Consider the following 23,962-nt stretch of genomic DNA (forward strand, 5'->3'; position numbering starts at 1 on the left):
ACCTCCAGGCCTAGAATGTTATTGATAGGGGATAGCCCTAGGATACCTCAACCTTTACTAGAATTGATTAGATCTAAAGATCATGCTAAAGGGTTAATGGTAAGTCACAATTGGGGAGACATAATCCCATATGCAGTGTCTACTAATTTTAGAGTTTATGCTTTTATTGGAAAACCACATGTGCTACCCTATCAAGTGCCTTTGAAAGTAGGAATTGTTGAGCTTCTATGGCAGATATGATCAATGAAAGAAAGAAAATTATTGGGAAAATCTAAAGGTACTTTCTTTCCCCAAATTACTATTGCAAGCACAACTAATTTATTTTTGTCAAAAAGGGATGGAGGAACTTAGAGAAAATTTTAGACAAATATCAAATGGCTCAATCCCATGCCTATTTTATAGACTTGGGGGATTTTACGACCTATTCAAAGAAATAATTAAAGCCAAATCTCATAAAAAAATGGTATAGTTTCTAGAGGATATAGTTAGAAATAAGTTCTTATTAGAAGAGCATGAACTTAGGAAGGAAAAATGGAAAGTAAATAGCAAGGTCCTAGATTTTATAAATACTTTTGAGCTCGACTATGATCCCTTAGCTAATAAAAAATATTGGGGTATGAAAGTAGATATGTTGATGGATAACTTTGTTGGGATTATGAAAAATTTGAATGAGAAGAAGGAAATTCTAACACAAGCATACCCTTAAAAGGCTATTGAGGTTGAGAAAAGATTGAAAAGTAAGATGATTTTGAACCCAAGGAAATACACATTATAGAAAAGAGCCAGGTACATAGTGGCCAAGAGTATACAACCTATTCCTCAATATAAAAGACCATGCTCTAAAATCCCACCTACTATACATGCACCTAAGAAACAAAAATTGGAGCAAGGATCATCTTCTAAGGTTGAAGAATATTCACCTACCCAAACCCACTTAGGATAGATGATGAAGTATCCTTGAGACAATAGTTGAGACAAATGGGAGGGGAGAGGGATATTGTGGTTACAACAATAGATATTGAAGGAGCACTTGAGGAACCTCTTATACCAACACTAGCTCTCATTGTGGGGGATTATAGAGGTAAGGAAATAGATACTATAATAGCACAGGCTTCTAAAAAATTTATTTATGATGAGAGTTTTGTTAAGTCTAGTGAATTTTCTCAATTCTTATGGAGAAGAAATATTGATAATTTTGAAGCTAAGTGTAAAATGATCAAAGCAGAGCAACTTGATAAAAAAGACTATAATATTGAATAAGATTCATGGAGGAATTTGCACAGATAACCCCTAAAGGGGGAAGACAATTGTTAAAGGATTCAAGAATTATGAAATTACTTGAATGGGACATTGCAAATGCCATGGTTTTTGATGCTATGAGGAAATAAAAAGATACTTTGTTTAAAATTGAAGAAGAGGTCTTGTAGGCCCATAAAGAATTGAGGTACAATAACATTCATCAAGCATTGGTGATACGATCCATTCAGAAAAGGGATAAAACTAGGATGCAAGAAGCCTAAAATGTTAAACATACAAGTAGCCTCATGGTGTATAGGGAAAAAGAGGTAGATAGTGGAAAGGTGTCTCTCATGACCAAGGAAATGGGGAATTTTGGAGTTGTTGCTACAAAAGACAAGAACAAATTTTTGGAGCTCAATGTTAGATTTTAAGAGATGCTAAAGGCATATGAGGAAAGAAGAAATAGGATACATTAATTAGAGGCTTAGGTGGTTCAAATGGATAAGAAACTTGGAAAAAGAATAGTGGGAGAATGTAGCAAACCCAAGATTTCTTATCCTCCTCATCCCCCAATTGAATCTTTCAAATCAACTCCCCTCATAGAACTACTGGATACTCCATAGAGACCACAATGTTATACAATTGAGGAGTTTGAAGAGGAGAAGAAAAAACTTTGGGCATTACATGTAGAATTGAATGACCAATATGAGGACAAAATAAGAAAAATAATCATGTATCTAAAAGATAAGATTGACTAGCCTACATTTTATGAGCAATTGGTAAGGATAATGGACACGTGGAATGAGATAAAAGGTAGTGAGGTTGCTTTGAAGCCAATTGTGAATAAATGGAAAAGAAAGGATAAATATATCACTCTTTTATGCTTTTTAGCCATTAGTCTATCTTGTTAACAAATAGAAAAAACCTTTGACATGACTAATGATCTCTTTGATTTTGAGGATAAGAGGGTGACAATGCATAAGATAATCATAATTTATTTCTCAGGGTATCTTGCTGAAAATTTTGAACTTTTCCCCATGCTCTTAGCAAAATAGATAAATAAAAAAACAAGGAAGGATGGGCCAAAGAATTGGATGACTTGTTATGCCTTCGAATTAATAGGGTCATAAATGAAAAGGGCCATGCATGGTGGGAAAAAAACAATTGAGGAAGTTGTTAAGGTTCAATTTTTTTTGATTCTCTTAGAGAGGAATTTGTTGAGATAAATAAATTACAATAATTTTTCTTGAAAAAGAAACGTGAAATATTGAGTTTTACTTTTCCAAATGATACACTTTTTAAAAAATGGATGGAAGATTTTGTACATTCAATATAGTTAGTGCTTGATGAAACTGATGACCTATCAATAGGAAAATCAAGTTTAACTATTAGTTTGTTAGTACACAATGATTTGGATGGAGAACCATGAGTTAAACTCAGCTTTCAAGTATTAGAACCTGGTCCATCACAAGTCAATCCAATGGTCACACATTCCATGGAATGAGAATTGTATCAAGGCCAATCATAAACTCCTCAACAACAAAGAAGCTGTAACAGAAGTGGTCCCGCAAAAGGAATATTCATGATGTAAATCTTTCTATTGCACCAAATTTTGTCTTTTTGTAACAATTTATTTTTGTAAATATCTTTCTATCTTAAGGATAGTTGTCATTGTTCTCTAGGCATGAAGCTTATTACATCTCATGCTATATAAATGAGATACCAAGGCTAGAGAAAGTGTCTGAACTATTATGTAATTTTAGTGTTGGCTAGGTCTACATTCGGTCCAGTTTTCTTGATGTGAACTATTGTGATGTATTTTCTCTACAAGTTTGAGAATACATTAACATTCAAAGATCATGGTGTCTCGTCTTGAGTTGTTCTAGTTTTACTAAAATGTTATATAATTTTCAAAGAAAATTAATACAAAGATGAACTATCACCATATCTAGTTTCTTTGAATCTTGTCTCTACTATTATTGACTAGTTATCTTGAGGTTGTATAGGCAAAACTTATTCAACTTAATGACCTAGGATAAGTTGTATATTAGTTTTCTACTGATTTTAATTCAATGAATTAAGTAAATGCTTCAATGACATGATAGGATTCTTAGGAACTAAGAAGGATATGCATAAGAATGAGTTTTAGGGTAAACTACTAATAATATTGATTGTAATATAATCAATTAGGTCAAAATAGTTAGGCCGATTCTAAATCCCAATGAATGAGGCATTGATCAATTATTCCAGTTTGTATATGAAAAGATCATGGATAAGCATTAAGAAAAAATCTCAAAAAAATCAAATCAATTTTACTTTAATGTATGAAGAATAACATATTTGGTCAGTACTTGGTTGCATTTAATTTCAATGTTTTGGTTAGCTATTGTTACCTAAAATTATATGTAAGCTTGAGAAAAATTATGACTAAATATCTGCTACAAGAGATGAGTATTGTAAAAGAATATTAGTAAATGAATGAAGTGTGAAGATAGTATCTAGTTTTGAATCATTTTATCCCTCAGGTGCGCCCACCTTGGTTTTGTAGAACCTAAAGAGTAGAAAATCCTTGTGGTTTTGTTGAAGTTGGGTCCATATTAAGAACTCCTTAGTTAAGCATAAGAAATAGTTAACCCTTACACTAAGTTTTTCCTCTTCCATCTTTGTATCAAGTATTTTTTTTCTTGGTAGTTTAAAAACACAAACACCATTTATGGAGGAGATGACAATGTAAGGAGAGCCAAAGCTAAAAGCCTTACAGGATAGTTTGATTAGATGAAAATGCTGCACAATATGTTGAAAGAATCAAAGCCAGTGTCAGTGCTATCAAAGCCTCTAGATGAACAATTGAAGATGTAACAGTGGTAAGAAAGGTACTTAGAACCTTTCTTATTTATGCAATTAGAGTGTCTACTATTCAAGAGATGAGATGTGATCCAAATAACAATTAGCTTTGGATGCTCTAGTTGGAAGATTGACAACATTTGAACTAGATAACTTTGACAATTATACTTCTAGTTCTAGCAATCTTGAGTCTGCATTTGAAGCCAATGTATCACTCAAGAAGAAAGCTAAAAGATCTAAAAGTGAAGAGGAAGAAAATTCTAATAGTGATCTTGAAGCCATTGAAGCATTGCTTGCAAGAAGGTATCCCAATGACAAAGGAAAGTATAAAGGTCAGATTCTTTTAATCTGTTGGCTCTTGATTTAACAGTGTTTTAATAACCAAGTATACAGGGTAAGATTGCATCTATGGGTAGCTATCTCTAATAATGAGCACAATTCACCAAGAAGCCGGGCCAACTATAAGGCTACACTCCTTCTTCACTTCAGGCTTTGTAAAACCTAGGTGGGTGAACCTCTTAGGATCCAATTGTGTGACCAGTGCAATGAGCATAATTAGAATCTAGAATATTAGATAAAAATCCCTAAATCTTTTATACTTAACCAGGAATCACAAGCATGAAATAGCTAAGAACATGATTCATGAAACCGGTAAGCTAAGTGTGGGTTAAACTTTGAATAGCTTTCAACATGAAAGGGGAAATGTTTGATTAATGATCTTGATTCAACACAGTTTCAAATATGCAGAAGTATAACAAGTGATCTTATAACTGATCAATGTCTAATCCATTGGACAATTCCATGAATTCAAAACATACATCTATGACATCAGGACATATTTCATATACCCAGACATCAGATCTATCTAATCACCTTGTGATTCAAACTTCAGTGTTCATTCAGATCTCATTCTCACAAAATATCCCTGTCAAGTAACCAGTAACCTTGTTAAACATATCAAGCATTTACTTGGTCCTTTGGTCCAACAACAAAATACATTAAACATACAACCTGAAGGGGATGCAAATGGAACTTAAATCTTTGTTCCAAGACCACGTAAGACTTACATACTGCTAAGATAGGAGACAAGAACTAGAATGAAACTAGTGAAATTATTGCTCATATGTATTCATTTCCTTGAAACTATACATTTAGATGCATAAAATTAAAACATGAAAACACCTAATATATCATAACTTGCTGTATTATCTGCATTACTGCTATTCACATGAGAGAATTATGCTAAAGAATGGTGTCTCAGTATTTGGAATCCATCAAAATTGGAACCAAAATATGGTCTCACAGTAATGTGAAAATTTTTTCCAAAGAAGAGAAAGAAAGAGATAGATATAGAGGAAGAAATTCTTAGATTGAATATGCAATTGACATTTGTCCACATGAAATTCCCTCTCTTTTCCATGAAAAGACTCTCTCTAATCTCTCTCCTCAATTGCCTATCAGATCCCCTTTTCAATTTGCTTTCAGAGGCATCAAATATCTCAAAAAAGTCATGATGAAAGATCATAACTAATTCTGAGGTAAAAGTGAACTCAAGGTAAAAGGTAAAAATAAGTTGAAATGGCCTTAAGAATACAAGAAAACTAATTTAAAATGATTTTCTTCACTTTTACACTTCACCAAGCCTTTATATCTGCCTCATGACCAATTTAGATGATCAGTGATGAATTTTGGTCATTCTACTAAGGGAGTCACAAATTGACTTATAGATTGAATCGGTGAGCACCTGCACAAAAACTAACCTCATATTCAGAAAATTTAGATCTTCTCAGTTCCAGTGGTATATGGGAGCACCCATTTTTGACAAAAATTGCCCAGGTTATGCCCTTCTGAAAATTAGGTCTCCATTCTTGGCTTCCATTTCATTATTGTAAAAATTTAACATTTTCATATAGTTTGAACTATATGATAAATCAAATTTTATTTAAAATATTATTCTACCCCTACACGTGAAACTTTGAGAAGAATAAAATAAACTTTTATTTGAGATCTCTGAATTTCTCCTGCCTTTTCAATCTAGGTCAAACCTAGTCTGACTAGCTTGATGACATGTGTCAAGACACGATTGGTTCATTCTTGTACTTAGTCATCCACCTCTAATTTAGTACCACATGTCAGCATGATATTTGTCCACATCACCATAGTATCAGTGACACATGTTATCTTCCTTGCAACTTTCCTTTGGCAATATAGCGAGAACCTTTAGATCTACCACGTGGCATAATTTGGCGCACTGCAAGATCTGCTTGCCAAGTCATCATGCCTCAAAATTTGTGACTAGCCTAGAGCTCCACATCATTTCCATTTCATCATCTTGTTGATGCACACTCTGTACGGTTACCACTTGTTACTCCCCAGTTTTTTGATTGCCTTGAAAGCGAGACCTACGTGCTCACCAGACTTTCATTAGATTTTTGAGTTTTTTCGATGACTCACTATGTCTCTAGTAAAAAATCCTTAGACTTTTTGGCTAGTGACATAGCAACTAGCCAAATTTTCACTTTTCTGATGTCTTTAATTTGTCGACGTCATCATGTTGACTCACGTATTCATTCAAAATTTTGGCATAGCATCCACATTTGCCTGATTGGGACCCTCCATCGCATGAGTAGGCGGCTTACAAAAGGCCACATTTCTTTGGATATTATAACATTCGGTATGATTTGTATTTAAACTACAAAAAATTTCTCACCCACCCAATGTGGGATAAATGTGATTTCAATGTTTCCCCTTCTAGACTACATTTTTCTCTATTTTGACATGGTCCTATCCCATGAACATTGCATTTGTTGTTTTTGAGCAATTCCTGCATCAAAATCTGAGTGGCTACATGGGTCAAACATTTGACAATAATCTTCGTCATCAGAAACATCTATTGAGAAATATACTCACCTACTACAATTAGGACTCTGTCCAATATTTTTGCAAACAAACCAGTCAGTTTGCCTCCTACAATTGTAACCACATCCTGTATCTGAATCATCACTATCTGCATCTACATTGAAGAACTCATCCCCACTTTTCATTTTTGTACTTATATCATCTTCTCCTTCACTAGTTGAAACTTTTATCACAATTATTCATTCTAGTGTCTACATCATCATCAAGAATAACAACAATATCTGGAGGCATATCAAAAACACAAAATCTAGTTCTTGGCTCTGATAATCTAGTTGGATTTTGCACCTTACTATTTTGGTCTATCTCTTCAATAGTGTAATATCAGGTGGATAATTAACTTGGAGGCTTATTCACCTTGGTTGCTTTGAACTGGTGTAGTTTCACCTGGTGCGAGTTACCTTCATTCTCTGCCTTCAATCCCCAAGCTGGCTCCCTGCTGTAGCTTCTTCTTTCTATTGTGGATGCCTCTTCTTTTTTAGTGTGTTCTTCTTTTAGGCGTGAACATGTCCCTACCATTTTGGTTTTGTCTTCTTACTTCCCCTATGTGAACTACATCTACTATCTCATGCGTGGGTATTTTATTCTTATCACTAGCCCTTTGGATGCATGCCAAGCTTTAATGGTGGCTTGCTTCAACGTGAATTACTCTTTTTACTAGCCGAGTCTACTCTTTGAGCACGTGGATTGCCTTAATTTATTAATGCTCTACCCTGTTTATTGGTGTGAATTCATTTCGTTTTGTTGACTATGCCAACATTTATTTGCTGGTGCTCCCTTTTGTCAAATACAATGGCTTCCAAATTTTGATGGCTCTTCCTCCTATTGACCCATGTGACTGTTATTTCATTCTTGGTGGCTTAGTCTCTTCGTGGAGCTTTCTCTTTTAATTTGGCATTCACTTTTTCTGACATGCTACCGGATCTACCTTCACACTAGGCATTCTTTCATAATGTATGGACAACTTTATTTATAAGTCGTTGCTTTTACTCACTAGCATCCTCTTTCAGATTCATTAGACCAATTCAATGAGACAAACATTATTAATGTGGAATCTAATGAAAGTAAACTCTGAACTTCATCTCGATCAATTTTCCTATCTATCTGCCAGGAATAGTCGAACCCTAAAGTGGGTCCAACTAAACAAAATTTTAATTTCCAAATGACTGAATTGAAAAATTGGTCTATTCACTATCTGATACTCACTAGACTTTAATTTGAGAACCAATTGATCCTTTAAAACTCAATTTTACCCTTTACTGCCCACTATAATTTTAATGCTAGGAGGTTTGTTGACTGGCCTTAAAAATTGACCCAAACCTCTGACCAAGCTCTAGAATTTGGCCCATTGATTCTCTATTCTAAATTCTTACACCATGTTGAAGCTCATCTCATGAAGAATTTGGGGTCAAAATATATTTTCTCTTGAAATAATCCTTTCATAATCACCTCTCAGGAAACACTAAATCTTGTTCGGATTGGCTTCAAAAATTGGGTTAACTGACACTTGGGAAAACAATAACTTGTGCGTTGGTTCACTATCACAAGGAGAGTATAAATTTAGGATTTGGGCTCATGAAGAATAATAGGATGGATTTGGAGAGCGATCAAAGTGGGCTACTTGGATTTGCAGTCTAGAAATAATGGCAGAAAAATAAAATTTGCAAATGGAATTGACCTGGGAAAGTGTGCAAATGGATTCGTCATGACTTACAAACTAGCACACTTGAAGTATTTTCAGAGTACAACACAATGGTACAATCCATTTGATCTCACCTATCATGCATCTCATGTTATGATATCATGAACATGGGCACCAAACAATCTACATTTGCTGACACCAGTAAAAGATAGAAATCATGTTTGGAATCGCATTTGAAAATTGATCAAATGGATTTTTCATGAGCTGAAACTTGAAACATAACAAGTCTCTGACGTCTAAAATGCAACACAAAAGGAATTTTAACATTTTGGTCAATTCTTCAAAATTTATTACAGGTCAAACAGGGCTTCCCAGAATTCTGAACATTTCATATCAGCATGACATTGATAACTGACCAACTTTGATGGATTCAAAACCTAGTCAAACAGACTCGAAATGACTTGAAATATAAAAAATAGGTTCTTGGATGGACACTAAACACTTCCAAAGTAGTGAGTCATGAAACATAACTAGGTGCAAGATATTCAGATGCAAACATGGCCTCCTGTCGTTGTTTGACACTTAGGGTAAAATGCAGATTTGATAAATGCTCAAAATGAGATTTCAAGAAAGGGCTCAAAATCACAATTAAACTTCATGGAACAAGTGGACACACTAAATGGAGGGTGTTAGAAATATTAAACACCTCTTAGGCCTTAGACTAACAGTCGGGTTCATATGCATTTAAAAGTATTTACGAGACTTAATTTTCTCAATGGTGTTCAAAATTAGGACTTCAATTTTGAGCGCCAACATAATCTATTTCTCTTGTGAAGAAGTTGGACACATTGCTGCAAGGTGCCCAAACATAGAAGAAAAAGATGAAAAGAAGCACAACAAATACAAAGGCAAGAAAGATTTCAACAATTTCAAAGACTACAACGACATAGGTAAGAAATCTTGTTTCATAGCTAAAGATTTAGATAATAGTGAAGATGATGAAATGGTTTATATTGCTGTAAAATATGAATCTGATGATGAAGGAGATAAAATGAAACTCATCTCTCATGTTAGAAAAAATGATACATGGAATATTGATAGTGCTTACTCACATCAAATGACTGGTGATAAAACAAAATTTGAACACATGGAACATTATGATGGTGGTAGTGTGAGATTTGTAAACAATGAACCTTGTTGCATAAAGGGAAAATAGTTATATCTAACTAACCAATGAACTTAGATGTGACAATACTTATTGGGTTGAAGGACTAAAGCATAATCTACTAAGTTTAGCATAGTTGAATAACACTGGATTCAAGGAATAATTAATGAATGGAAAGACCAAACTACAAGATGGAAAAGGAAATCTAGTTGGATCTAGCAAACAAACAAAAGGTAACCTATTCTAACTAGATCTCTACGAAAGTTCATGTTTTATTGCTCAAGTAGAAGAAAGCTGGTTATGGCATAAAAGGTTGTGTCATGTGAACTTTGATAATCTATCCAAGATTTAAAAAAAAAAAAGAGTAAGAGGTATTCCTAGTTTGAGGAAACCTAATATGGGTCTATGCAAAAATTGTCAAATTGGTAAGATGGGAAAGACAAGTTTCAAAGGCAAAGACTATCATTCAAAAGAAGTCTTGAAGCTAGTTCATATAGACTTATGTGGACCTACTGGTATAGAGAGTTACAATGGAGATAAGCATTTTATTCTATTTGTTGATGGTTATTCTAGAATGATGACTGTAATGTATCTAAATTTTTTTTTCTTAGCTTTTCAAAAGTTTAAGTGGTATCTCACAAGAGTAGAGAAAGAAACTAGAAAGAAGCTAAAATATTTGAGATTAGAAAGAGGTAGTGAATTCATTTTGAATGAGGTCAATGAATTCTACATTGAAAAAGAAATTAAGAGACAAGTATCAACCCCTAGTACACCACATCAGAATGATATAGTTGAAAGAAGGAGCAAACCCATCATAGATTGTCTAAGAACATTAATGATAGAAAAGAGTGTTACAATCAAATATTGGATGGAAGAAATCAATACTATAGTCCATACCTTGAACAAAGTATAGTTGAAGAAAGAATCAAATCAAACTCCTTATGAACTATGGTATGACTACAGACCTAATTTTATTTACTTAAAAGTATTTGGTCACAAATGTTATATCTTGAAGGAATCTAGGAAAAATAAATGTGATGTCAAAGGTGATGACAACATATTCCTAGGATACTCCTCTAGAAGTAAAGCATATAAGTGTTTGAATCTAACTACTCATAAGATCATAGAAAGTGCACATGTGAGAATTGATGAATTTGCAGAAAAGAGTGAAGAAGAAAGCAATAAAGAACTTGAGGATTTTAGAAGATTTATTTACTATTAACCTGATACATTTCCAAATGATGAAGGGTGCTCCCTTTAAAACTCTAAACTCATAAGAGAAACAAAGAAACAACAACAAATGTGAAAATAAAATATGGACTTCTTATTTGCACCACAAATGGGGAATTACAAAATTCACAAGTAAAAAATTCTAATCCAAATGGGCATCTTCATTATAGTAATATGCAAGACTAAGTTGCGAACTAATACCCAAAACTATTCTAGACAATGTTCGAGCCTTTCTTAAATAGGCAATTTTATGCTACCCAAGAAGGTTCTAGACATTAAAACTTAATATCTAAGGCTTACAGACCCTAACAATACATATTGAGTTGAAAAAATACATATTTGACAATATTTTAGATATTTTGAGTAGCCCAACTTTGAAAGGCCATAACTCATGAACTAGTTGTTGTTTAGTCTGGAGCCTGATCAGTCCCCAAGTGGGAGATTGTTAGATTGAGGTGATTGATCAGGAAAGTACTGTACATACTTCATAAATAGTGACATATTATGGCCGACATATGGCTGACATGTTATAACCCTAAAGCAGTTTAATACTTGTATAAAAGGGCTTAGGGTTGGGTATTTTTCATAATGTTGTGATGTGAAATTCGTTCTTGCAGCGGTATTGAGCTGTAAGGGATTACGGATTATAATCAGGTTGTAATCACTGGATTGTAATAAGATCATACTTGTTGTTTGGTGGACGTAGCCTAGGGATTGGGTGAACCATGTTAAATCTTGGTGCCTTGTGTTCATTTCTGTATGATCTATTATTTTTCTATTATTGGTTATATTTGCATGTAGTTTTTTATTTCTATCCGTAGTTTATCCTAACAAGTGGTATCAGAGCAAGGTTGTCTTTCAGTTATCCTCTACAAGAAAGTCTCACAGTTAAGTGGGAGTCTCACAGTTGAGTGAAGCGATGGCAGATGAGGGTAAGTTGAGGGTTGACAGGTTTAATGGGCAAAACTTCCAGTTATGGAAGATGCAAATGGAAGACTATTTATATCAGAAGGATTTATGGAATCCGTTGGAAGGAAAAGCCAAGAATCAGGGAACTATGTCAGAGGCTGAATGGGATCTTTTGGATAGAAAGCTTGGCACCATCGGTGGTATTTAATATTACAAAAGCAAAGATGACAGAAGATTTGATGAAAACCCTAGCGACATTGTACGAAAAGCCCTCCGCTTTAAATAAGGCATTTCTCATGAAGCGTTTATTTAATATGAAAATGTTAGAAGGTGGATCTGTTGCAGATCATTTAAATGAGTTTAATACTATTACTAGTCAATTATCTTCTGTGGGTATCAATTTTGATCAAGAAATTAGGGCTCTCTTGATTTTGTGTTCTTTGCCTGAAAGCTGGAATGGCTTGGTAATGGCGGTGAGTAATTCTGTTCCTGGATCTAGTACCCTAAAATATGATGATGTGATCGGTGTTATTTTAAGTGAGGAAACTTGTAGAAAATCCTCAGGTGGATCTACATCAGGAAGTACTTTAAATGCACAAAGCGGGGGCAGAATGACTGAAAGAGGAAGTAACTCTAGAAATCATGGGAAATCAAGAGGAAAGTCAAAGGGGAGGAGGTCTCAATCGAGAGGACCAAATGATTGCTAGTATTGTGGGAAACCAAGGCACAAAAAGAAAGATTGCTGGAATCGAAAAAAAAATGAAGGAGATAAATCAGATGGAGACAAGGAGGCAAATGTGGTAAGTAAAAAATCTGAAGAGGATGCTTTGCTTCTATCTTTAGAGAGTATTGATGATTCATGGGTTTTAGATTCTGGTGCTTCATTTCATGCTACACCTCATAGAGGTTATTTTATTGATTATGTCCGAGGGGATTTTGGGCTTGTTTATTTGGGGGATAATGAACCCTGTCAGATTGTTGGAAAGGGAAAAATTAAGATTAAGTTGCAGAATGGGAATCATTGGCTACTACATGAGGTAAGACATGTTCCAAAACTAAGTAGAAATTTAATTTCAGCAGGCAACTCGGTGATGAGGGTTGTGTAGTTACTTTTATTGATAAAAATTGGAAGGTTTCAAAAGGTTCCCTTGTAGTAGCAAAAGGTGTGAAAGTAGGCACCTTATATATTTGTACAGGTCATATTGTTCCTTCTACTTTGATTGTTTCAGAGAAAAATGAATATTCAGGAACAATTACTGCAGTTGAGCAGGGAGAACAAATAACTGTTGTAGATTCTAATACAACGTTGTGGCACAATAGACTTGGGAACATGAGTGAGAAAGGTATGAAAGTACTTCATTCAAGAAAAGTTTTACTAGGTCTAAAATGTGTGAATATGGATTTCTTAGAAAGTTGTGTGTATGGAAAACAAAAGAGAGTGAGTTTTGTAAAGACAGGGAAGGAAAACAAAAAGGAGAAATTAGAGCTTGTGCATACAGATGTATGGGGACCAGCCTAGGTATCTTCCCTTGGTGGCTCTCATTATTATGTTATATTTATTGATGACACAACTAGAAAAGTATGGGTTTATTTCCTTAGACAAAAATCTGATGTATTTCAAACTTTTAAGAAATAGAAATACTTGGTTGAAAATGAGACTGGTAAGAAATTAAAATGTCTTAGATCTGATAATGGTGGTGAGTATTGCAGTCATGAATTTGAAGATTATTTCTCCACTAATGGTATTCATAGACAAAAAACTGTTCCAAGGACTCCATAGGAAAATGGAGTGGCTGAACGCATGAACATGACTATAATGGAGTGCGCAAGGAGCATGAGGTTGCATGCTGGGTTGCCCTTACACATGTGGGCGAAGACTATCAATACTATAGTATATTTGATTAATAGAGGTCCCTCTACTCCTTTGGGTTGTGGTATTCCAGAGGAAGCATGGACTGGTAAGAAGGTGAGTTATTCTTTTCTCAAGACCTTCGGTTGTGAAGCTTTTGCTCATATAGACTCTGAAAATAGAAACAAGCTAGAAGCTAAATCAAAGAAATGTGTCTTTATTGGATATGGAATTAATGAATTTGGTTATAGGCTTTGGGATTTTGAAAATCTTAAAATTTTTAGAAGTTGAGATGTCATATTCAATGAGAAGTGTTGTACAAAGATCTGTTGCAGCAACATGAGAAGAAAGAAGATGATTATGTAGTGTTGGATGCTACTACAAAAGCTGATGTTCCAGCCATTCCTCATGATGTGCAACAACTGCAACAAAAAATATCACACACACCAGTAAATGTTAGACGGTCAACAAGGCAAATTAGACCTCCACAAAGGTTTTCTCCCTCTTTGTATTCTATTTTACTTACTGATGCTGGTGAACCTGAAAGTTATGATGAAGCTATGCAGGTGGATACTAAGATTCAGTGGGAGTCTACAATGAAAGATGAAATGGACTCTTTGCTGAACAATAAGACATGTGATTTGTGCAAGTTGCTTGTAGGTAAAAAGGCTTTATAGAATAAATGGGTTTATAGGTTGAAAGAAGAGGAAGGAGGTAAGAAAAGATTTAAGGCCAGGTTAGTTGTAAAAGGATTTGAACAGAAAAAGGGAATTGATTTTGATGAGATATTTTCTCTTGTTGTTAAAATGACTTCTATTCGTACTGTTTTAAGTCTTGTGGCTACTGAAGATTTGCATTTAGAGCAGATGGATGTTAAAACATCCTTTCTTCATGGTGATTTGGATGAAGAAATATATATGGCTTAGCCACAGGGTTTTGAGGTCAAAGGTAAGGAGAACTTAGTGTGCAAATTGAAGAAAAGTTTATATGGCTTGAAGCAAGCACCTCGGCAATGGTATCTGAAATTTGACAGTTTTATGCATGAGCATGGATATAATAGGTGTCATTCAGATTACTATGTTTATTTTAAGAGGTTGGATGATCATAGCTACATTATTTTATGTTTATATGTTGATGATATGCTTGTAGCTGGGTCTAACATGGATCATATTAAGGGGCTGAAATGCCAATTAGCACATGCATTTGCTATGAAGGATTTGGGGGCAGCAAAACAAATCCTTGGTATGAAGATTTGTAGAGATAGGAAGAATAGAACATTGACGCTATCTCAAGCTAATTATGTTGAGAAGGTGTTGCAACATTTCTCTATGGAGAATGCTAAATCTGTCAGCACACCTTTACCTGGTCATTTGAAATTGACTAAGGAGATGTGTCCCAAGACATAGGAAGAGGAGGATAAGATGTCCAAGGTACCCTATGCTTCAGTTGTAAGAAGTTTGATGTATGCTATGGTATGCACTAGGCCAGATATTGCACATGTAGTGGGAGTCGTTAGCAGGTATACGAGTCATCCAAGATTTGAGCATTGAAATGCTGTCAAGTGGATTCTCAGATATTTGAGAGGAATATCCAATAAGTGTTTACACTTTGGGGGCTCTACTACTGATTTACAGGGCTATGTTGACCCAGATTTGGCTGGGGATATTGATACCAGGCAGAGTACTACAGGTTATGTCTTTACTGTTGGTGGGGCAGCTGTGAGCTGGGTTTCTAGGTTACAGAAGATTAATGCTCTCTCCACTATAGAGGCAGAGTATGTTGCTGCTACGGATGTAGCCAAGGAGATGATATGGCTTCAGTTCTTCTTGGAAGAATTGGGACGTCCTCAGAAGGATAATTATTTGTTCATAGATAGTCAGAGTGCCATTCATCTTGCTAAGAATTCAGCTCTACATTCTAAGACCAAACACATACAGTTGCAGTACCATTTCATTCGGTCAGTTTTGGAGGATGGACAGTTAAAGCTGGAGAAGATACATACCAATGAAAATCCAATAGATATGTTGACAAAGGTTGTAACAAGGGAGAAGTTGAACCCCTCTTCAGCTTCGGTTGGTCTTTTAGACTGAACATGAATAAAAGAACAGTAGAGTCCAGGATGGTTTGATCCAGTGGGAGCCCCATGTGGTAGTGGTATTGCTACAAGATCAGTCTCCAAGTGGGAGATTGTTGTTTAGTGTGGAGCCTGATCAGTCCCCAAGTGGGAGATTGTTAGATTGTGGTGACTAATAAGGAAAGTACTGTACATACTTCATAAATAGTGACATATTATGGCCGACATATGGCCAACATGTTATAACCCTAAAGCAGTTTAATACTTGTATAAAAGGGCTTAGGGTTGGGTATTTTTCACAATGTTGTGATGCGAAATTGGTTCTTCTGGCAGCATTGAGCTGTAAGGGATTACAGATTGTAATCAGGTTGTAATCACTGGATTGTAATAAGATCAGACTTGCTGTTTGGTGGACATAGCCCAAGGATTGGGTGAAACACATTAAATCTTGGTGTCTTGTGTTCATTTCTATGTGTACTGTACATACTTCATAAATAGTGACATATTATGGCCAACATATGGCCGGCATGTTATAACCCTAAAGCGGTTTAATACTTGTATAAAAGGGCTTAGGGTTGGGTATTTTTCATAATGTTGTGATGCAAAATTGGTTCTTGCGGCGGTATTGAGCTGTAAGGGATTACGGATTGTAATCAGGTTGTAATCATGGATTGTAATAAGATCAGACTTGCTATTTGGTGGACGTAGCCTAGGGATTGGGTGAACCACGTTAAATCTTGGTGCCTTGTGTTCATTTCTATGTGATCTATTATTTTTTATTTCTGTCCGTAGTTTATCCTAACACTAGTATTTTGATTGGCTATTATAATCACTTTTCAAAAACACTAGCTCCTGATCTATAGGCTTAGAATCATGAAAATACCCTTCCATCAAGTTTTTGGACCTCATCTGGGCACTCTAAGGCCTCCAACGGTGAGCCAAAATTTTTTTTTGCAAATATTTCTACCAAAAATCTGCAATAACTTCTTTGATACTTAAGCTGGAGCAATGAGATTTTTATCGCAGGCTTATAACTCTAAAATGAAACTTCCTGTAGGAAATGAGAAAATTTCAAGCTTGTATGAAAAACTTAATAAAAATAGCAAGTTCCCATAAATAATAACTACCCTGTCTACTAGTCATTATTAAAATAGAAAAGATTGAAGAGAAAATATTTTTGGGTGATGCAAGATTTCCCTTACACCCAGGGTTCTCCTACATCACCAAATCTATTACGAGGCCTCACCTCCCAAGTCTCTGAAATCTCTAATAACTACCGAGTTGCAACCAGTCTAACTTGAGTCACAATTTGAAGGAAACTGAGTCTCATGGACCCAAGTCATAGAGAGTGGGACTCGAGCTTGAATAGAAGATCATGAAGAGGTTAATGAAACTTATTCTAAATCAAAAGTACCTATGATAGCAAGAAATGTCAGAAGGTACCATGCACGTAATTAAATCATTGGAGACAATTCAGATGGAACAATGACAAGAAACAAATTGAAAGGTACATGTTTGTTTGCTAAATTTGAACCTAGAAATGTTAAAGATGCTTTAGATAGAAATTTGGATTGAAGCTATGAATAAAGAATAGAATAGATAGAGAAGAATAAGACTTGGACTCTTGTTCCTAGACCCAAGAATAAAAATGTAATTGGCACAAAATGCGTATTTAGAAAGAAGTGAAATGAAGATGGAAAAGTTTCAAGAAACAAAGCAAGGTTAGTTTTTAAAGGTTATTATCAAGAAGAAGGTATTGATTATGGTGAAATTTTTTCTCCTAGTGCAATATTAGAAGGTTTTATAACTTTACTAGCTTATGATGAACACAAAGGATTTAAAATTTATCAAATGGAAGAAAAATTTACATTCTTGAATGGAATTCTTGATAAGGAAGTCTACATAGAATAACCTAAAGGTTTTGTAGATCCTAGAAAAATAGATATGGTCTATAAATTACAAAAAATATTGTATGTTCTCAAGAAAGCTCCTAGAGCTTGGCATGAAAGACTTCATAACTACATGATAAAGATTGGTTTTCAAAGAATGAATGATAATGATAGTCTATATATCAAAGAAGGACTAGACAAGAAGATTGTGTTAGTAGAAATTTTTGTGGAGACTTTATTTATAGGAAACGATGACTTATATAAAGTATTTTTAGAAGAGATGAGTAAAGAATTTGTGATGTCCATGTTTGGAGAGATAAAATTCTTTGTTGAGTTGTTGATCCAACAGAAGAAAGATGAAATCTATATTACTCAATCCAAATATATCAACGAGATACTAAAGAAATTTGGAATGGAAGATTCAAAACCTATTGGAACACCTATGTCTTCTAGACATAATCTTTCCTAAAATGATTATTGCAAAGAGGTAGATCAAACCACATATAGATCCATGATTGGAAAATTGTAGTATGTAGTGCATACAAGGCCTAATATTACATTAGAAGTTGGTATGGTAGCAAGATTCTCAATACATCCCTAAGAAAATCATATGATAGAAATCAAAAGAATCATGAGATATCTAAAAGATACTGAAGATTATGGATTATGGTACAAAAAGGAGGCAATTTGAATTTGAAAGAATTCATAGATGTTGACTGGGTAGGAAGTGTTGATGAAAAAAAGAGCACAAGTGGTGGAGCATTCTTTCTTGGTAAAAGACTAGTGTCTTAGACAAGAAAGAAGCATAATTGTATTTCTCAGTCCACAATAGAGGTAGAATATGTGGCAACAATAGTTAATTGTTCCAATCTTATTTGGTTCAAGCAACTATTGGTAGGTATGAAGATAAAGATCAAGCATCTAGTGGTTGTCTTCTATGATAACACCAGTGCAATTAATATATCCAAGAATCCTATGATGCATACCAAAAGCAAACACACTACTATAAAATATCATTTTTTGAGAGAATTGGTACAAGATAAAGAGGTAAGATTGGAATATGTGAATACTAAAGAGAAAATTTTAGATATATTCACTAAGCCATTACCTAAGGATGCATTTTTGTATCTAAGAGGTAAGCTAGGGGTCATTCCCTTATCTGACACTCACTAACTATAGTTTAGTGATGCACCAATCAGAGAATATTGAAGATTAGATAGTTGATGTAGTATTGACAAGACACATTACAAATGAATTAGTACATGAGGTATATTGATATTCACTGAATATTATCTTTGGCATGAGATGTCAAAGAGGAAGAAGTTTTCTATCATGTCTCATAGAAATTTTATTACTTCATAAATGTCAAAGAAGGAGATCTTGGTCTGATATCAAATAAGGAAAGTTTTCTATCAGAAGAAGATGTTGAAGACATAGTTTTGCTACTAAAGGGAGAAACTGAAGGTAGAGGGAGTTAACATTGATAAAGGGAGTTCTCATGGATGAGAATCAGAATGAAACTAAGAATATGTCTTTACTTTATTCTTTCTCTAAAATTTTTATTGTATTATGACATGTTGTGTTGCCATCAATGCCAAAGAGCGATATTGTTGAAAATAATTGATTAATTGTGTATTGTATTTGATGTCAAGTTGAGGATTAAGTGTGTGGAACATAACATAAGATTTGATGATTCTTAAGGGCAGTGAATTAGAAGCACAAGTAGAATATCCTTGTTGAGTTGCAAAGATACATTCAATTAGGAAGGATCAAGTATACAAGAAAGAATTGAGATTTGTACTCAACAATTCACTTGTATTAGAAATTAGGTCATCTCATTGTTACTTTATAACCATTGTAGCAGTGATCTAAATCTCTTAATAGAGTTAGTTTAACAACTATCTGTAAATCCTCTAACAAGGTGGCATTTCTAGATTGAAGTGTCTAAAGAACTCTAACAAGGCCACTCCTAAGAAGGTGATTAAATTCTCTAATAGGATCACACCTAACAGTGTGTTTTGTGACCTTTAATAGGGTTGGCTCCTATTAGGGTTCACTTTAAAAGAGTGAAAGTCAGTAACTAGTTACAATTGGTGGTTTTTCTCAAATTGGGTTTCTACATTAAATTTTGGTGTCACTTGTGTTTATGCTATTTCTTTTAGGTGTATGAAACTAAGTTAAACTTAAAGTTAATCACATATTCAGTTATTGCTGAGTTACAATATGTGCTAGAGTAAATTGAGTGCATTTATGTTTGCCGAGTTGCAATAGAATATAGTTTAATTAGAGTTTTGATTTGTATTGACATCTAAGGGATCTAGAAAATATTTTTTGTAGTAACTAATTTAACCCTCCCCTCTTAGTTACTTCTCTTATATTTCCAATACCAAGAACATCATAGATTGAGCCTATGGGCTATAAATTAGATATTGACTAGGAAACCCATAATATTGATACTTTGTTGAACTATCCCATAGTAAAAGAGGCCAAAAGGTTGAGAAAATTCTAAGAGACCAAAAAGAGAACCAAACCTGAGATTTTGGCTCCTGAAAGAGAAAGGAAAACAAAGAAATGTTACATTCATTAGAAAAGGAATTTAATTAGAGGAAAAGGTTGGATGATGAAGGAACTAAAGGTGAAGAGGCTAAAGAAGAAACATAAATAGGTAAGCCCAAACTAAAGAGGGGAAAGAAAGATAAAATGAAGGAAACATTTAGTCCTAAATCAACTCGGTCTAGGATTAAAGAAGCATCAATTCCAAAACCACCTACAGAAAGAGGTAAAGAAAAAGAAGTTGAAATTGAACATAAAGAGACTAAATCAAAGACCTATCAGAAAAGGAAGAAAACTAAAGAGTTAGTTCCTAATATGCCAAAGAAAAAGAAAGATACTAAAAACAAAGAGAGTGAGAAGAACTATTTTGATGAAAATAGTCGGTTCATAATTGTTTAAAACTTTGTACCAAAGATAGTAGATAAACATGGTGAATGTATATGGAAAAATGGATGATTTGAATCCATGCATAAATTAAAATATCATACATTAAATGAGGACCTGACAAGTTGTAAGGTGAGGAAGCAACTATTGATACAATGTATACACATAGATATGTAGCTATGGAAATTGTAGGAAGGGTCCCTAAACAATTATACAGTACAATTAATGCTAGATAGAAATATGCAATGGATAAAGAGAGGAAACAAAGAGGGATCACTTGTAGTAATAATCCTCACTCTAAAAGTTCAAGAAATTGATGATATCTTGGAAAAATACAAGAACAAATTCATGATCAAATATCCATTAATGAAAATCATGATGGGAAATATACATGAAGTAGAAGAAGAAAGAAACAAACAATGGAAAAAGATATTTTAAATAGCTTAAAAACTAAAAAAGGTTTACATATCTAACATGGAGCCTCACATAGAAACACAATTGAAAAACTAGGAAGTGGATTTTTAGTACACTATAGATGAAGCAATTAAGGATATTCCTCAAATGGTCAAGAAAACACAATGGGAAGTGTTAGCATGAATGCCTAAGGGAGATTGGCGAATGTTGAGAGTATTATTTTGGGGAGACTCTTAGTATATTTGAAGAGATTATTGAGTGCTTATGTGTTTCATTCTTGACTTGGTTTGTCATTGATGTCAACGTATTAGCTTTCTAGAACGTACAGTTATATTTATACAAAGAGTTTCATTCAATAAGGTTAGTAGATGAAAATTTCTATTCAATAGGATCAAAAAAATATTATATTCGATATGTATTCATGATATAACTATGTTTTTGGAAAGATTCATGAAGATTTGTGTGAGTTACATAAATTTTTCAAAAGACTAGTTGGAGGCTAGTGTACAAGAAAGTGTATGCTAATATATGAGTTTTAGTTTTTTGCAAGGTTAAATCTTGTTCATTAGGCTTGAATTTTGTTAAGAGACATGTTTTTAGTTATTTTCTCAAGGTAGTAGAATTAGAAGATAATTTTGAGGTGGTTGTAGAAGTGTAACATGTCATATGTTCATTGTCAGGCCGACTATGTTATGTAATTGATGTAAGATATATTATAACATTTTGAACTTAATTGTAATATGTTATGATGGTCCTATATTATTCATTATAAATTGGGAAATCCTAAAGGTCAACTCAATTAGCTTTTTTACAATGTGGTACAAAGGGAAGATGTTTTCCTTGGTTGTAAGTTTTCATATATGTGTTATAGTGCATGATCATTATTGTATGTGAACTTTGGATGAGAATTTGTTGAGATCAAAGAAGAAGATGATGTTGAGGACTTAAAAATAACTATATTGCAATGATAAGTTATTTTTTTAGTCAAATCATTTTCTTGGATATGTTATCTTGATTTTTTTGGTGAGAAAATTTATGAAGCAATTTGGATAGTGGGTTCAATTGATTTCTTATCATCTCCTAATAGGGTTGGAACAACTCCTAATAAGGTTGCAATCTCCTAATATAGATTAAAATTCTCTTAATAGGGACTCATATGTATTGATTATATTTGATTGACTATTAACAGGGTCTTATCCTTTTACAAGTAACTTTCTATATTAGTACATTATCTTTTGGGCATCGTTCCCATCGAGGGTTTCCCTCTAATCAAGGGTTTCCCTAGTTGACATATCTTGTGTCATTGTACATGGTTATGATATTGTAATAGTTGCATCTATTTCTTATTTGTTAATTTTTGGTAAATATTATTTAAAGTACATAACTAATTCACCCACTCTCCTAATTATATTAGTGGAATTTACTTTCTAATAATTGGTATCAGAATATTGGGTCCTTGAGGAAAAATTTAACAATTTAAGGAGATCAATGACTATACCTAGGAAGGAAAGTCCAAAATTTGGAGTGAACTATGACAGTATGAAGTATATAATTAAGACCCATTTACTATGCAAGGGAGTTGACTATTGGATAATTATAACGGAAAACATGAAAATGATTGAGGAGAAAGATCTAGAATCTTGTACACAAGAGCATAAAGACTTGTTCATGTACATGTATGATAGAGAAGAATTGTTTTCATCTCCTCCAAAATTAGAATATGTAGAGGTAAATGGTCTACAACTTGCACATTAAATTTGGATTAAATTACAAAGTCTATTTGAAGTGATAAAATTTCAAAGAAACCTAAATTGTATAATTGGAAGGATATGTTTGTTAGTGATGAGATACATGAAGATGAATCAATTAGGGGATACTTTTCTAGGATATTTGAGATTTTTGTAGGAATTACAAGATGTGATGGAGTTTTCATTGAAGATAATTTTGTGTGGAAGATTCTATTTTTTTTCCTATCAACTTATAAGAATAAGATAGAAACTATTGAAGAGATTATTCCTATTTAACATAATTTTACCAAAGAAATAATACTTGGGAAGTTGCAGACATTTGAATAAAGATTTAAATTTGAACAAGGATAAACTAGAATGAAAAAGAAACTAGTCTACAAAATAACATAGCTAAATTAGCCATGAGTGTGAGAACAAGTGGAGATTATGCTAGAGAATGGAAATAATATAAAGAAGATGATAATAAGATTGAAGGACTTGCATTACTTGTGAGAAGGGAACCTAAAGGTATAAGGAATACTTTTTCTTGGTAGACTTGCAAAGAATCTGATCATTGTTCATCTCAATATCCTAAAACAAAAAAGAAAAAAAAACATAGGAAGCCTTATAAGTCCAAGTTTTTACAAGATTGCTTCATTGTTGATGAAGATGATGAAATTGGGTTTGTTGCTAGTAAATAAGAAATTATTGAGAAAGAAGAGGTAAAAGAAGAGAAAAATTTAGAATCACATGTGGAGAAGAAAAAATCTAATTTGATTATAGAAAGTGGTTTCTCTAATCATATGACAGGATACATGATTTTTTAAATTTTTTTTTTTTTTCAGTTTGACAGTTATAACAGAGGAGTAGATAGAGTTGGAAACCTATTAAGGGAAAATGATCAATTACTCTTGATAAAGAATCTAATAGTGAGGATGTATATTTTTTTGATGGATTGAAACATAATATTTTGAGTATTGGACAGCTTATTAACAAAGGATATTAGTTGTAATTCACTAAGAAGACTTGTATGATCAAGGATATATATGGTAAGTTGATTGGAATAGGTACAAGGACACAAGGTAATGTTTTTCAATTGAATCCTATTGAGATGACATGTTTATTTG

Source organism: Cupressus sempervirens, chromosome 6, assembly GCF_028749045.1.
Source record: "Cupressus sempervirens isolate cs-2001-9-10 chromosome 6, ASM2874904v1, whole genome shotgun sequence".
Lineage (NCBI taxonomy): Eukaryota > Viridiplantae > Streptophyta > Pinopsida > Cupressales > Cupressaceae > Cupressus > Cupressus sempervirens.